Raw genomic sequence first — 15,406 nt, 5'->3', positions numbered from 1 at the left:
TACAGAATTTTGCAAAAAGAAACCAGCACCTAAGAATGAAAGGAAGTAGAGGTTGTACACGTCTTCCAAGCGGTGTCATGGACATGCCGTGTTATCCAGGCACATGACTTTATTCTCATGACATGACTCTTCAGTCGAACAGTATCTTCCCCGGCCACTCCCATCTGCAAAAACGGCCACGGTTATGTATCCACAACTCCTGGGTGTAATAAGGCTTAACAAGCTACATGAGGAACTTGAAATCTTAGCTAAAAGACTGCACAAAGGAAAAAAAAAAAAAATGTTGATAACAGTGCTGGTGAGGAAAGAGGCAGACTCACTGCTGGCAGGAATATAAATTCGTACAACCTCTATGGTGAGTCATTCAGCAGTATCTAACAACATTAAAAATGCATATATCCTCTGATCCAGCACTTCTGCTAGGGATTCACCCAAAAGATACCCATGTACACAAAAAGCACATACAAAGACTTAACTGTAGCCCTGGAAACAGCCTAAGTATCCCACAATAAGAGCTGACTGAATGATGGTACATCTACACAAGGGAGTATCTGTCATCTTTCAAAACGGAAAGAGGTACTCTATTGCTCTATGGAATGATGGCCAAGATATACAAAGTAAAAAAAGCAAAATGCAGAATAATGGCTATAGTGTCTTACCATTTGTGTAAAACGGTAAATAAAATCAGGAACTTCAAACAGTACATAGTTGTGTATGCTTTTGAAGGCCATGACTATCTCTGGAAGGGTAAACAAGACACAGGTAACAACAGTTTCCTTGGGGGAGGGGTGGGGGTGAGTTTAACTAGACAGATGAAAAGAGGGCAGGAGAAGGAAGATTCTTCACCCTCTAGGTACCTTTTGAGTTTCGTTTCATGTGTATGTTACCCATTTTACATAGCATTTGGAAACACGGCTCTGCACCAATGCAAATTAATTAATGATGCTCCTCTTAATCCTAAGAGCAATCATGCCTTCGTTCCACAAAAATGTTAAACAGGGCTTCAGTAAATTCAACCAGATGAAATGTTTCCAGATAAACACAAAGCATCAGAGAGGACAGACGCCTCCTGAGGGATGGATACCTACCTACTACCCCCATAGTTTTGTTTCAAGGTTTTTACCAAAACCTGATGCAAGTCGGGACACAGACGACATCGAACATCTCCCAGTACACTAACCACTATGAAGAGCTCTGACGGAAGTCACCAAAGTGCCAATGCAAACAACCACCCTCACCCTAAGTGTGCAGCGATCACAAGAACTTATACCCCTCATTCTTCACACAAGAAATAGAAGATGAGTCTCCAGCTCTTTCCTGGAAACAGCATGAGTTATGCCCCCCAAATTCCTGTGCTTCCTCTGTGTCGTCCCTTGGGTCCCACTGTAACTATGGCAACAGAAAACAGCACAAAAGACAACTGAACCATGCAAAGGCCAGAGTTAAAAGGAGAAGTGAAAAAAATATATACACACTGAGGCCCCAAAACATAAGGTCCTGCAGTTAAGAATGGCAGCTGAAAAAAGCCTTGACAGAATACCAAAGAAAGAAAACAAAGGAACGAAAATAGAAAATAAGGCTTACTAACATACCCTATCCATCCCGTTATCCAGATAGGAAACAGGGTTGGCAAAGGTAACTGAGAAAACACAAAAAAGCCGCCCCCTCCCAACAAGTCAGCTATTCATTTCAATGCTACTCAGCAAACCTTCTACTTTTAAGAGTTTACCATTTCCTCGCCCTGTTCTGAGGGCAAAGGTAAGCAGCAGCAAAGTAGCCACGAGTGGCAACACGGCAGCAAATTAAGGACCGTGAATAATCTGCCAACCGAAAACCTAGGTCATAGATCACTGAAATATTCCTGAGTTCCTTGTTTTATGTGGCTCTTTGTTTTTGCAAATGTGCAAGAACTATCACTCCCACTGCTTAAAGTTAAAACCTCCGCTGGGTAAGTTATCGTCCACTAGTAGGTTCCGATCACTTTTGTTTTCATGCGATGTTCACAGAGCATCAATAATGTACAGCTAAAACGAAAGCGCTAAGGAAGATCCTTTTTTTTTTAAAGGAAGATCTTATACCAAAAAAAAAAAAAAAAAAAAAGAGGCAAATAGGTCACACGAACTGGGAGGGCTAGAGATGAGAGAACCCTGATGTCTTGATTTACAGTTATTGTTCCAACCCTTACATTGTGTTCTCTTTATCTCTATCTTTATCTAGTTCTATGCAAATAATTAAGAATTTTACTAAAAGGCAGTCACCCTTACTTTCTTTTCTGTGACCCTTAGTCCTCCTAAGAAAGGCTACCAAAATCCCCTGCCAGAATAACTGAATGGGTTGAGGCACCTACTCGTAAGTTTAGGGGATGTTTGTATTACAGGTACAACATGACGATGGTGGGGGCGGGAAGCAATGCTGGAACTAGAAGTTGCAGTGACAGTTTCAAAAGAAAGGTCAGCGTGGGGCACGGTTGGCTCTGGAAGGCGTTTGTAGCCTGGGAGTCTCTAGGGCAACACCAGATGCGAATAGTGCTTTGTCAGTAAGTCCCTCGAATCATTTACACTCTCCCTTTCGGATAGGAGCAACAGGCTCACTATCTGGCAGCCCACTGCCTGGGAAAGAGGCGGGCGCATGGTCAAGGGGCTCTTTATCCCGCAGGTCCCTGCAACACAGCGATGCGCATGCGCCCCGGGGGCAGCGAGCAAGCACCCCTAGCTCGTTCACACTCGCGCATGCGCAGTCACCCATCTCGCCGCAGGCGACAGCTCACTATTTGGCAAGGGGGATGGGGCTGGGAAAATGATGGGGGGGGGGGGGCTGAAGGCAGGGGGCGCGTTTGTGTCTCCTGAATGCTTGGGATTGGGAGAAGGAACGGCTGATTAGGCTCTGGCATTCCCAGGCCACGTAACCCAGGATGTGGGATATGGGACAGAGAAGAGTATATGTGTGGCGGGGGGGGGGGGGGGGGGGGGGGGGGTAGTGGGGGGTCAGTCACCTCTTAAGGGAGGCGCCCCCCCCACTCCGACAGGACAACCCTCTCCCTTGACTCTCCTCCCCCCACTCACCTGAGAGCGGCGGCGACAGCTGCTGGTCCCCGTCCCCCTGCGCTCGCTTCATACTGTCCGCAACATCCGGGACCTGCGGGACCGCCGATACACAAATACACACACTCGGAGCGCGCACACTCACACACACACACACACACCGACACACACCGGCCGGGGCGTCATGGCGTCAGCACGTCGACGCAGCGAGCGCGTACCCGCCGGGCCCCACCCCGCGCGGCCTCCGCCCCTCTTCTCCCCTCCCTGCGTTCTCCTGCCCCTCCTCCCTCTTCCTCAAGACTCCGCCTACCTCCCCTCTTGCGCATGCGTCCCGACGTCTCCCCAGGGCCGGGGGAGGGGGGGGGGGGGATCTGAGGAGAAGGAGGGGCCTGACAAGAAAGAGGCGGGAACTCGGAGGGGGTGACGTGCCCGGCGCGGCGGGCTGCGCGGAGGTGCGAGGACCAAATAGAGGCCTAGCAACGGGGGATCAGGGTGGGCAGCGTAACAAGAAAGGCCCTTAACAATAGCGACGTGTATTTGCAACCAGTTTATGGATCAGCAACAAGCGTAACTTGCGTTCCCTCACTTTTTCCAACCAACTTTGTGTCAGTAAAATCGCCTTTGGACTTTAGGACAATGCTGAAGACTTTTAAGTAGCTTTTTACATTTTGGCCTTTGGAAACGATCAAGAGGGACCATGCTTTTGGGGGAAGGCAGGCATATTAGGTGGCTTAACTGAAAGGAAGCAGATTCAATGACAGTTTGTTGTTTTGGACACCTGGGTCCCCAGTGGGCCCCACATCCTAGCTCCCAAGGGCCATCAACGACTCTTGAGTTGACTAAAAGAAAAAAAGCCTTGGGGCGCCTGGGTGGCTCAGTCGGTTGAGCGTCCGGTTTCGGCTCAGGTCATGATCTCACGGTCTGTGGGTTCGAGCCCCGAGCCCCGGGCGGAGCCTGGAGCCTGCTTCCAATCCTGCGTCTCTCTCTCTCTCTCTGCCCCTCCCCCACTCTCACTCTGTCTCTCAAAAATAAAGAAATATAAAAAAAAGAAAAGAAAAAAAGCCTCAGCCTCTTGGCCCTGGGAGAAAAAAAGTCCTCTCCACGTTAGAGTGGTAAGGTCCATGACGGGATATTTGTTATTGCCCCAATTCTTTCCTTTAGCTTAAACTTTCAAAAATTGTTCTTCCTGAATCCAGCCAGGTAACCCGGAGCGGGGATTGTCTCTTTTCCACACTGAGATAGTATCATCACACACACATACACACTCAAATGCCAGAGGCATTGAACCCAAAAGAGCAACCAGGTGAACCTGCAGGTCGTGGGGTGATAAGGCGTGGGCCCTGCCTTGGGAACAGCTTCCGGAAGCTTTGCTGCCGTGGGACTGTCTCCAGGAGACCGTGCTCGCTTGTTTCCTGCCACATGTGCCCCGGTGCCAGGTGGCTGGTGTGTCCATTCATTAGGGAAGGCTGGGAGCCCGTGAGCAGAGCTTTGGGGAGGGGGGGGGGGTTGGAAAGAAACCCCTGACAGTTGCCAGGCCGCTTTCCACTTTCAAGTACACAAGCACGCCCCACAGTCCCCCAGCTTCAACCGTCCTAGGAATCACCCACAAAGCACTCCAAGCTCCCAGAGCTTGCTCTGACTGTATTTCAGACATGATCAAGAGATGGAGGTCCTCAATTCCGCAGGGCTGTGAGCCACTGGGCCTCCCTTGCTTGAAACAGAAAGAGCTTATGTCACCTATTAGGCTGAGTTCACTCATCACCACCCTCAACAAACATTCACTCCTTCGGCTGAAGCCAGCAAGGTTTTTTGGTGCTGGCGAAAACTCAAGAGTGCCCCGCAGGTAACTCAGTAACCGGGTTCAAGGAACTGACTCCTGGGTGTCCCTGAGGCTGTTCCCTTCCTGTTCTCTTCAGGATTCACAGGCAGGCAAAGGAAGAAAGAAAATGGGTACTCCTCGGAGGGGGAAGCATAGAAGGGGGAAGGGGTGCAGAAAAAGGAAACTGAAGGCACCGACAGCCTCCTTTAGCTCCCTTACAGCTGGGGCTAATCAATGTCATGTAGTCAGTTTCTGCCTGGGACCTGGGAGGAGACCCCTCGGGGCTAGTGAGTCTGTACTAGCAGCTTGTCCAGGCTGGCCCTGAGCCTCCCGAGATCTGGAAGGACATGAGTCCTATCCCCATCTGTAGCCTGGTGCAACGAGGCTCCCATTCTGCTGTGGGGACCACACCGCCCACCTGAGATGTGATCCACCAGCTTCTGTACAAAGGGCTTTGATTTGGTGTGGATCTGATTAAATGACTGTAGATGTCCTTGGAAACACCGTGTGGAAGAATTTTAAACAGCTTCTCCTTTTTAATATGCACTTCCTCTTCGGTTTTAATTATTTTGTTCCTACATTTTCCCTTTCAATTTACTAAAATCTAGAAATGTAATTAGAGCAGAGGCTGGGCTCAGAGAAAGCTGCCAGGATTTCTACAGCATGATTAAATATACTAGGCATCCCTTTAGTGTGGGACTGAAAAATAGGATTCTCATTATTATCTTTCCCTTATCCAGGAAAGAATCAGCACCACGTACAGATACAGATTTATTGAAAACGAAGCACTAATTAAAAACTCACCCAGCCCCTTGACGAGGTATGGGGGGGTGGGGTGGGGGGGAAAGTGCGGTTATTTAATTATTTCCTCCATTTACTGTTTTGTTGTTATAACTGCTGACAAGCAAGAAGCACCCCCCCCCCAACTCCTCTACCTTCAAAATAAAATTCTTTTCTTCTCTTGAGGGACTTAATGAGGGCTTTATCTATGCAACAACCATCAAGCTTACGATGGCACCGAATCAATTCACTGCTCCTTGTGATGGTAGGAAACACGCCGAACTCAGTTTTCTTAATTCCAAGACACAAATGACAGCGTATTCATTGGCCATCAGGAGCCAGGTCTGGGCAAGGGCTCTGCCTCAGAAGACTGTAAGACATCTGGTATTTATTCTGCCAATGAAGATCTTCAGCTCATGATTTCCCTTGAAGCTGTAAGGGAGGTGGGGGTAGGCAGGGCTGAACAGAAGAGGAGGACAAACTCGCATCTTACAGTGTTGTGAGCGCTGTAGCAAGAGGAAGCCCTTCTCTCCTCCGGATACAGTGATTCGGTTGGCCAGTCAACGGACCCCAGGCCGGTGGCCTGCCATGGCGGAGCCCCGCATGGACATCAGAGACGTATGTTCAGGAAGGAATATCCTTAGTGGGGAGGCATGGCCCTGTGCTCTGGAGGCTCCCAGTCTAAAGGAACAGAGACAGATGATAACACTCTGGGACCCAGGGTTAAGACCACACGCAAGGAAGCATGCCATCAAGAACACGTTGATGAGGTCGTGCTGGGGCCACAGTGGGGTTAATGGAAAATCGGCAGTGGAGAAAATATCGATTGATTGAGTAAATGTCACAGCAAGGGAGCTGTGGTTTAATGAATGAGCTCCAGCCTCCTTGTCTGGAGACCCCAGTTCACACCCAACACTAACACTTATTATAATACAAACCCCTGCCAGCCTCAGTTTATCCACCCAGTGGAGAAAATAATGTCCCCCATCTGAGGATTAACTGAAATACTATTTGAACATAGCAGAGTCCCTGGCATAGAGCAGATACACTCATTCATGGGTGTTACTGAATGTGGGTTTGGGGGGGTAAGTGTTCATATAGGTGCCGGTCTTCAAGCCCTGCTCTGACCCGTACACGACGCTCATTCCTCTTCTCCAACTCTTTCCAATTCTTTGGGAAGCACGGAATCAAGGAAACAGCACCGATTTCTCAGCCAGAACATTGCTACTTGTTAGCTGGGGTCCCTGCACAAGCTCTTTGGCCTTCGAATCTGTTTCCTCACAGATGGGTCAGGGTCTCTGGTTGCCAGACATGTACCAACTTCCAAACTGGAAGTTACTGGAGAAATACCTCTGGCCTCCAGAACTGACAAGAGCTGAAGAATCAGATTTGGAAACCCGGCTGAAAACCAAAGGCTTGTGGAAGAAGAACAACTTTCCTCAGCAGGACACTGCGGCCAGAGGTCCCACGGCTGGGCACGGCCACAAAGTGCCACCGCCAGGCTTATGGCTTCTGCTGCTGCTTAAACTTCTTTCGTCTTCGTGCCTCCTGCTGCAAACCCAAAACCCAGGTGGTAGCCACCTTGTTGGCCGATCCTGGTCAACGTCCTGGGCCCTGATCACCATGGGGAGCTGTGAAGAAAGGCCTTGCTGTCATGGCATCCATGGTGTTGTGGCTAGCACTCCTTCTCACCGACGTTATCCACAGCAGAAGGCTCATCTCAAACAGGAAGCTGGTCAGAGGCCGGACGGCCCCTTCTCCCGTCTCACCGGTGAAGCGGGACATTCATCAGGGGGTAATAAGTGGCATCAGACGACATGATATTTGTTCGGAAGTGCTTGGCATGTAAAAGGCCTTATGTTACTTTACGTCCCTCTTTAATAAAACGAAAGGCTTATCGTGGTGTAGTTATCCGAGGATGTGATCCATATGCTCACGGATGAATTGAAGTTCTGAGTTTTTAACCTGGAAACACGGCTGGGAAACCTGCTTCCGGAGGAGCCGAGTGCCAGGCAAAGACGCAGCCGCGGGGAAGAGAAGAGAGGAAGTGGCAAGTTTGAGCCCTAGCTTTTCTTTGAATGTGGCCTCGGGCTGGCAACACGGCCACCTCGTGCATCTTTAACCTGGTCTGAAAATACCCTGAAGTCGTTGCTTCGAAAGAAGTGTTAGAAGGTTAATATTTGTTTTCAACAAAGAGCATGTTAGCAAAGACAGATCATTCACTGTTATGAATTATTTTCAGTGATTTTTTTTTTTGGTCCTATGGTGAACGGGATTGGACTGCCTGTTGGCATTTGCCCTAAAATAACGTATACCCAAATGTAGGTAATTAGTTTAGCAAAAACACATTTTTTTCCCCTCTGCCTCAACTCAAGTAGAAATTAGTCTGGATTTTACAACTTTAGCTTATTCTTGCCATGGCTCTACTTTATCAAGGTGGGTTGGTTCAATTGAAAGTTTACTCTAGGTTAGAGTCCTAGTTTTAAAGAAGAGAATTTAGGGGCGCCTGGGTGGCTCAGTCGGTTAAGCGTCCGACTTCAACTCAGGTCACGATCTCGCGGTCCGTGAGTTCGAGCCCCGCGTCGGGCTCTGGGCTGATGGCTCAGAGCCTGGAGCCTGCTTCCGATTCTGTGTCTCCCTCTCTCTCTGCCGCTCCCCCGTTCATGCTCTGTCTCTCTCTGTCTCAAAAATAAATAAACGTTAAAAAAAAAAATTTAAAGAAGAGAATTTAATCTAAAATTAAATTATAGAAGGTCTCTGCCAAAATGAACAGTCAACTAGCACTTAATGAATGTTCCCTGGGTACAGAGCTCTACCAGTGTTAACTACAGGAGAAGTCAAAAGAAACAGAAATATTTTCCCTATTCACATAGAGTTCTCAGTTTAGAATTTAAAAAATTCCCAAACCGGAAGGGACCATGAAGCCTCTCCAACCCAGTGGTTTTCAGTTGGTACTTGCTTCTGAAGCCCTGGGCTTCGGAAGATTTGCTTCAGCCAAGCCAAGCCGGCCTGGTTCCCTTTCCACTTATTCAGGCCAGGAACCGGGGCATCATTCCTCTTTTCCCCTCGTCCCTCTTATCGAATCCATCAGGAATTCCTGGGAGCTCTAGTTGCAAAGTATCCCTTGAATCTACCCGCTTTTCTCCATCTTCCCAGTCCCGCTCAAGACCCAGCCACCACCCTCTTTTTCCTGAACCGCAACGAGGAGATCCTCATTAGTCTTCCTAACATTTGGCTCGTCCCTCAATCCATTCTTTCACTCAGCAACGGGGGCAATCTAATTAAAACGTAAGTCAAATTGTGCTGCCCCCCTTGCTCGAAACCTTTGAATGTTTCTCGTTGTACCAAGAATAAAATCCAGACTTGGTTCCACCGCCTGCCATAGTCTATTCAACCACGTCTCGTGTCCCTTTTTCCCCCTGTCTCTGCTTCCGCCGTGCCGGCCATGCGTCAGTTCCTAGAACTGGTAAAGCCCATCAAGCTCTTCGCCTCCACAGGCATTTTCGGTTACTGTTCCCTCTGCGGGGAACACTTCCACCCTCGCTTCTTGCATGGCTGCTGCTTTCGGGTCTCAGTTTAATTTCACATCCGCCGACAGCCTCCTCTGACCACCCACCCTATCCCAAATAAGGACCGTCCGTTACCCTCTGTCATGGCGCTTGGTTGACTTCCTTCGTAACCCCAACAACAATTTTTAATTCTTCGAGGATTTGCTTAGTATCGGTCTCCCCTAATCACCTGTCAGCTCCACAGCAGCCTGTTCTGCTCTCCATAATGTCCCAGCATTCGGCACAGTGCTGACACGTGGGTGGAAGGTGTTGAGTACACACTGAACAAATATGAATGAATGAATGAGTGCCAGGGAAGGCTTGAGCAGAGGTTGGTGGCATACATGGAAGATCAGTAGGCGAGGGGTGTGGAGAAGGCGAATGAGGAAGGAAAAGAGCCCAGAGACATGAAGGTTCTCAGGCCAGAGGGAACATGGAGTCTTTGTGAAACTCAAGGGAAATGAGCGTGGGTTGGGAACAGCAAGCAAACGGTCGGGCTGTGGGAGGTGGGTCAGGAGGGTCAGGCAGAGCCAGCCAGCATCGCTCCCCTAGGATCCGGCCCCCAGGGCCCAGAACAGGGAGGGGTGAATTCTTGAAGGCAGGTCGGGCACTCTTGCAGCAGAAGGAGGCCCACAGCAGAAGACCATTTTCCATCCTCTTTGGCTGTTCCTTCTGGGTCTCCTTTGGGGCCTCTGTCTTTGGCCATCCTTTTTAGATCCATTTTCCTTAGATTCTGTTCAGTGCCTCTGTCTTCACTTGCCCCTGGCTCGCTCCCTCACTCTCTCCGCCCCCCCCGCCACCCGTCTGCTAAAGAATCTTCCAAATCCGTCTTGAGGCAGGTGTTTCTCTGGAGCTTGCAACTCACACACCCAACCGGCCGTCTGACATCCTCGGGTGGGTGCCCCCTAGGCACCTAATGGTGGATCTAAAACGTGCTTCTCCTCCAGGGTTCTCTGTCTCACCACGTAGCTCAAGCCTGGGAACTGGGAACGGTCCCCGATTCCCCTGACACGTTCCCGATGCGACACCGCGTTCTGGCAATTTTGTACCTCGGTTGCGCCCGGCGCCGCCTACTTCAATCTTCACGGACGCTGCCCCGATTCTTCCCTGGATCATGGCAGTCTCCTCGCTGGCCTCCCAGCCTCTGGTCTCCCCCTTCCTGATCATTCTCTGCTCTGCAGCCTGAGTGAGCTTTCTAACATGCCAATCCGATGGACTCACTTCTTTGCGTGCCACTTTTCCACGGCTCTCCATCACCCTCAGGAGGATCAAGGCCGCGTACTCCCTGATAGGGCCAGAGGGTCTTTACCAGGGACCCTTGCCTTTGTCTCCAGGGGCTGTCTTGCCCTCCCTGCCCCACTTAGCAGCACCGCTAAGAACTACTTTCAATTCCCCCAAGGAAGCCAGGTTCTCTCTTTGGCACATGCCGTTACGTTACTCCCTACCAGAACAATCTTCCCCACGCCTTTTCCTGCCGCCACCCCCACCTTCCCTCGGCCAATTCTCTACTGATCCTCTAGGCTCTGGTTTACCCTCTGTTCCTCCAGGAAGCTGTGCGTGCCCCCCAACCCTGAGCTGGATCTCCCGTTCCCACTGCACTGGACCCCTGAATCGTGCTCGCCCGGCCCCTCTCTGTGTCCCTGGGTGGTAAGCTCCATGGGGGAAGGGATTTCCTTTTTCTTTGTCTCTATCGTGTCAAGTGCCAAGCGGCTTTCCTAGCCCACAGTAGGTGTTCAGATAAATGCTCGTATGATGAATGAAGGGATGGATGGGTGAGATAAACAGCTGTCTCAGGACCTTGGTTCCTACGGTTTCAGGCACCCACGCCTCCAGCAGCTTTTCCTTCCTTCCTCCACTGTTTGGCCACGGGCCGGTCAGCAGGCTGGTCATCGCTGGGCACCCACTCAGAGGCTCTTTGACTCACACCCTCCACTTGGGAGTTCAGTCTTCCCTTAAAAGGCCACCTTATCGGAAAGTGCCTGTGATGGCATTTATGAGCTCTATTTTTATCTATGTTGGAAAAGCCTCCAAGTTGATTCCCAAGCCAAAGACATTCAACTCAGGAACGTGGATGAGCAAGGAAGCGTCTACGTGATGCCTTTGAGTCACAGCTTTGTTTTCTGTGGCAAAGGCCTCCGGTCCGCCCTGTCACTGGGCCCTTGTTTTGAAGGACCGTCTGTCTCTAAAAAAAAAACCTTTTGATCCCGCGTTCGTTAAGACTAGATCCTGCAGCCCTTCCTGTGCTGTGAAATGATGTCCTCTCCCCGAAGGTTCCCTGACCTCTTCTGGGGCCCTCGGAGTAGAAGGCAGATGGGATCGCCACACATTTCCCAGTTTGTTGCGAACGGTCTTCCACCCCCATCCCCAAGTGGAAGTGAATTATGGGTGATAGCAGTGGCGGCAGCAGGAAGGCAGGAGGCAGGGCGGCCAGAGGAGAGGGCTCCCAACGAGCCCGGCCAGAGGGATAATTGGATAGAAACCACAGAATGAGGAGCGTAACCCAGCAGGGCTGGCGAACAAGTTGAGGGCCTGTGCCAGGGAAAGGATTTGCTGTCAGAACCACCGGGAGAGAGACGGAGACGGAGACAGAGAGAGAGAGAAAGAAAGAGGAAGGGAGAGAGAGAGAGAAGGTAGGAGTACGGAGAGAGGAAAATGACAGCAAAAGGACCAAGGAAGGGAGGGGAGGGAGGGGAGAAGCAGGAAGCAGAGGTGGAAGGAATTGGGTAGTTCGTGGGGAAGTTCAGGAGGGGACAAGGAGAAGGGATCTCTTTTTCATCCAAGTGGGGTCATCTGGGGAAAGAGGATGTTGGAGAGTCCGAGAGATGGCCAGTCACCTCACCCCCGCCCCTGTCAGATTAGAAACGAGGGCCAGGGAACGTTCCACATACGTTCTCGTCCCCACATGCAAACCACTGGATTAGCCACCGTCCCTGCCGCCAGGGATGTAGGGAGAAAAGATAGAGCTCATCAAAGGGTGCTGGAACCCGGAGGACTCAAGCCACCGTTGGGTCCCCTCCCTCTTTCCCTTGGCAAAAGCCTGAACAACGTTCAGAGTCTGTGCCCCACTGTCTCTGCCCCGCGTTCCCCTCTTCCCAGCAGCTGCCGTGCAGCCCAGGGCCACAGTCCCTTAGGCACCCCTGCTTTGCTGGTTACTCTGGGACAGGGACCAGACTGAAAGCTTGGAGTCCGGGCTGAGTCAGCACCGCCCGTGGGAGACGTTGCTTCCTGGAAGTCTTGCTTCGAAGCTCCTGCCTGGCCAAGCCCTTGGTAGGGAGAAAGAGGCGCCGTGCCCGGAGGCTGGCAGGTGACCTTGGTGTTCAAGATACGTCTCGCCACAGAGAGAATCTTGGGGCCGAAATTCCCTTAGTCCTGCTTGAAGGCTGACTCCAGCGTTCTTCAAGCTGTCCCCAGGACTCTCCACACGCTCTGATTCAGAAAATCGCATTTTCCAGACCTCACGCGAGATTTTGGGGCCGAGACGGAGGCTCTGATTCCTGCACCGTCTAGTTAACTTCTCCTGAAAATACACACAAAATATACTTTCTAAGCCCCGGGTGTCTATTTGCCAAAGACACGGCCTTTTTCGCCCGGGTTGGTTAGAATGTACACGAGATGCACCACAGGGTCCCAAGGCAATATCCTCTGTCGATTAAAAACAAAAAGGACAGGGGCGCCTGGGTGGCTCAGTCGGTTGAGCGTCCGACTTCGGTTCAGGTCATGACCTCGCGGTTCGTGGGTTCGAGCCCCGCCTCGGGCTCTGTGCCGACAGCTCAGGGCCTGGAGCCTGCTTCCGATGCTGTGTTCCCCCCCCCCCCCCCCCCCCCGTCCTCCCCTGCTCACACTCTGTCTCTCTCTCAAAAATAAATAAAGCTTAAAAAAAAAAAAAAAGGACAGCATTCCATCAGCAGAAATCTGCAGACCTCTCCGGTGGCCAAGCTCCCGCTCTGTCCCCCAGGGGCTGCCGTGAGGAGTCTAAGCCACCCCTGTCCTCCTCACTGCCTTTCGTGTTTTGACTCCCTCCCCCCCCCCCCCCCCCCCCCCCCCCCCCCCCGTGAAGGGTGAAGGGTCATTTTGACGACCCTCCCTCCCCTCCCTCCCCTCCGCCAAGAATGGGGAGGGAGGGCTTGGGAGCCCAGCAAGAAAGGAGCTAATGGCCCTTAGGCACATTTTCCAGCTGTCACACCTGCCAACATGGGAACTCACACTCACGCACACACACTCGGCAATAAATTGGTTCAGGCTTCCTTGTTCCATCTGTCCCACGCCTAAAGCAGTGGTACCGAGAATTTCCATCAACAAACTGTGGTTCCCGGTTGGTGCCCCTCCTCCCTCCCTGCTTGCGGCCCTTCCCCGAACTGATTGATGGTTGACACCTACCGCCTACCGGTCACGGTGGGCAGGGGCTGATGACACAAAGACACGGTCTTGGGGGAGAAAAGGTACGTAAATATTACTCAGATGCGAGGTTGCGACACAGTGTTGCGACATGGTACGACATGGTACGCGGCAGACTAGTGGCCACAGGCCAGATCTACCCCGTGGGCATGTTTCGTTAAGCTTAGCAACACATTTTAAAAATTGAGGGGCGCCTGGGTGGCGCAGTCGGTTAAGCGGCCGACTTCGGCTCAGGTCACGATCCCGCGGTCCGTGAGTTCGAGCCCCGCGTCGGGCTCTGTGCTGACCGCTCGGAACCTGGTCCCAGTTCTGTGTCTCCCTCTCTCTCTGACCCTCCCCTGTTCATGCTCGGTCTCTCCCTGTCTCAAAAAAATAAGTAAAAAAAAACGTTAAAAAAAATTTAAAAATTGGGAGACGGGCGCCTGAGTGGTTCAGCTGGTTAAGCGTCTGACTTCGGGTCAGGTCACCATCTCACGGCTCATGGGTTTGAGCCCCGCAGTCGGGCTCTGTGCTGACAGCTCAGAGCCTGGAGCCTGCTTCACATTCTGTGTCTCCCTCTCTCTCTTACCCTCCCCTGCTCACGTTCTGTCTGTCTCTCTCTCTCAAAAAAAACATTTAAAAAAAACTTTTTTTTTTTTGCTGGGAGAGTTCACGTAAAAATGAGTACTTCTGCCTTTCTTTTTGAAATGACAGATTTGGCGACAATCGGAAAGAGGTGATAAGCCACTGTCCCCTCTGGATGGGACACACCCTCTAGGTCTGTGGCAGGCCACAGCTCGCCTCCCCACCTCTCCACCCCACCCCCTTCCCTCTTGACTTCAACCGGGCTCTCGCTTCATTCATTCCTGCCTTCCTGCCACAATGGTGCAGGTGTTCGAATCTGGGACCCTTCAAATGAAAAGCCATCAGAGGAACCGTCACTTCTGCTCGAAGACGTCAGACGGGTTAACCCCGGAACTGATTTTAAGGAGTTGGTTGATTCGATGCCCGGTGTATTGTTTCTCCCCTCCCCCTCATCGCGAGCTGCAGGGGGGAAGGACGGCGGTGGGCCGCCTCCTCCCCACGACCCCCCGGCGCACAGCGGAGTGCCTGGGACCCGGCCCGGCTCAGGACACGCTTGCAAAATGTGTTGAATGAATGGAGACTCTAGAAGCACCCGGTGGGAAAGGGAATTCCGAGCAGAGGGAGGTGTGGGCACAAAGGCACGGCAGTAAATAGTGTACAGGGAAGCTCAAGTGTGAGGTGGGTGGGATCACGTAGGGGTGGGAGCACCTGGCAGGAGCTGAGGTGGGAAAAATAGACTCCAGGGGGAACCTGAAGCGCTTTTTATGAGGCCACGTCATGACGGTAACCACGGACCCCGAGAAGTGATTGAAGGATCACAATTCTTGTTTCGGAGAGAAGTCTGGCAAGGCGCGAGATGTGAAGTGAGCTCCAGAGGGAAGACAGGAACAGCAAATAGAATTCAATTCAATGCCCCACTTCCTCATTCTGAGGCCCCTGCAAGGCCACCGGGGGATCTATTTTGAGAAAATGGTGCCCCCTGCCGACTGAGTCTAGGCTTGCAGCTCCTCTGGGCCAAAGGGGAAATTACAAAACGTTTGGGCCTCGGGGCGCCTGGGTGGCTCAGTCGGTTAAGCAGCGGGCTTCGGCCCGGGGCGTGATCTCGCGGTTCGTGAGTTCGAGCCCCGCGTCGGGCTCTGTGCTGATGCCTCGGAACCTGGAGCCTGCTTCGGAATCGGTGTTTCTCTCTCTCTCTCTCTCTCTGCCCTTCCCCTGCTCATGCTCTCTCTCTGCCTCTGAAAGAGGAAAAATTAAAAATA

At 51.6% G+C, this 15,406-nt stretch overlaps 1 protein-coding gene across 1 annotated transcript in view; it reads right to left on the bottom strand.

Moving 5' to 3' along the window:
- Positions 1–3,267, bottom strand: part of LOC122205838 (speckle type BTB/POZ protein) — a 67,131-nt gene extending 63,864 nt beyond the window's left edge. Inside the window, exon 1 of the mRNA XM_042914436.1 lies at positions 3,063–3,267. The gene's annotated coding sequence lies outside the window, so the exon portion shown is untranslated. The remainder of the gene's footprint in view (positions 1–3,062) is intronic.
- Between the last annotated feature and the right edge of the window lie 12,139 nt (positions 3,268–15,406).

Source organism: Panthera leo, chromosome E1, assembly GCF_018350215.1.
Source record: "Panthera leo isolate Ple1 chromosome E1, P.leo_Ple1_pat1.1, whole genome shotgun sequence".
Classification (NCBI taxonomy): Eukaryota; Metazoa; Chordata; class Mammalia; order Carnivora; family Felidae; genus Panthera; species Panthera leo.
This window is presented reverse-complemented; position numbering and strand designations above follow the sequence as displayed.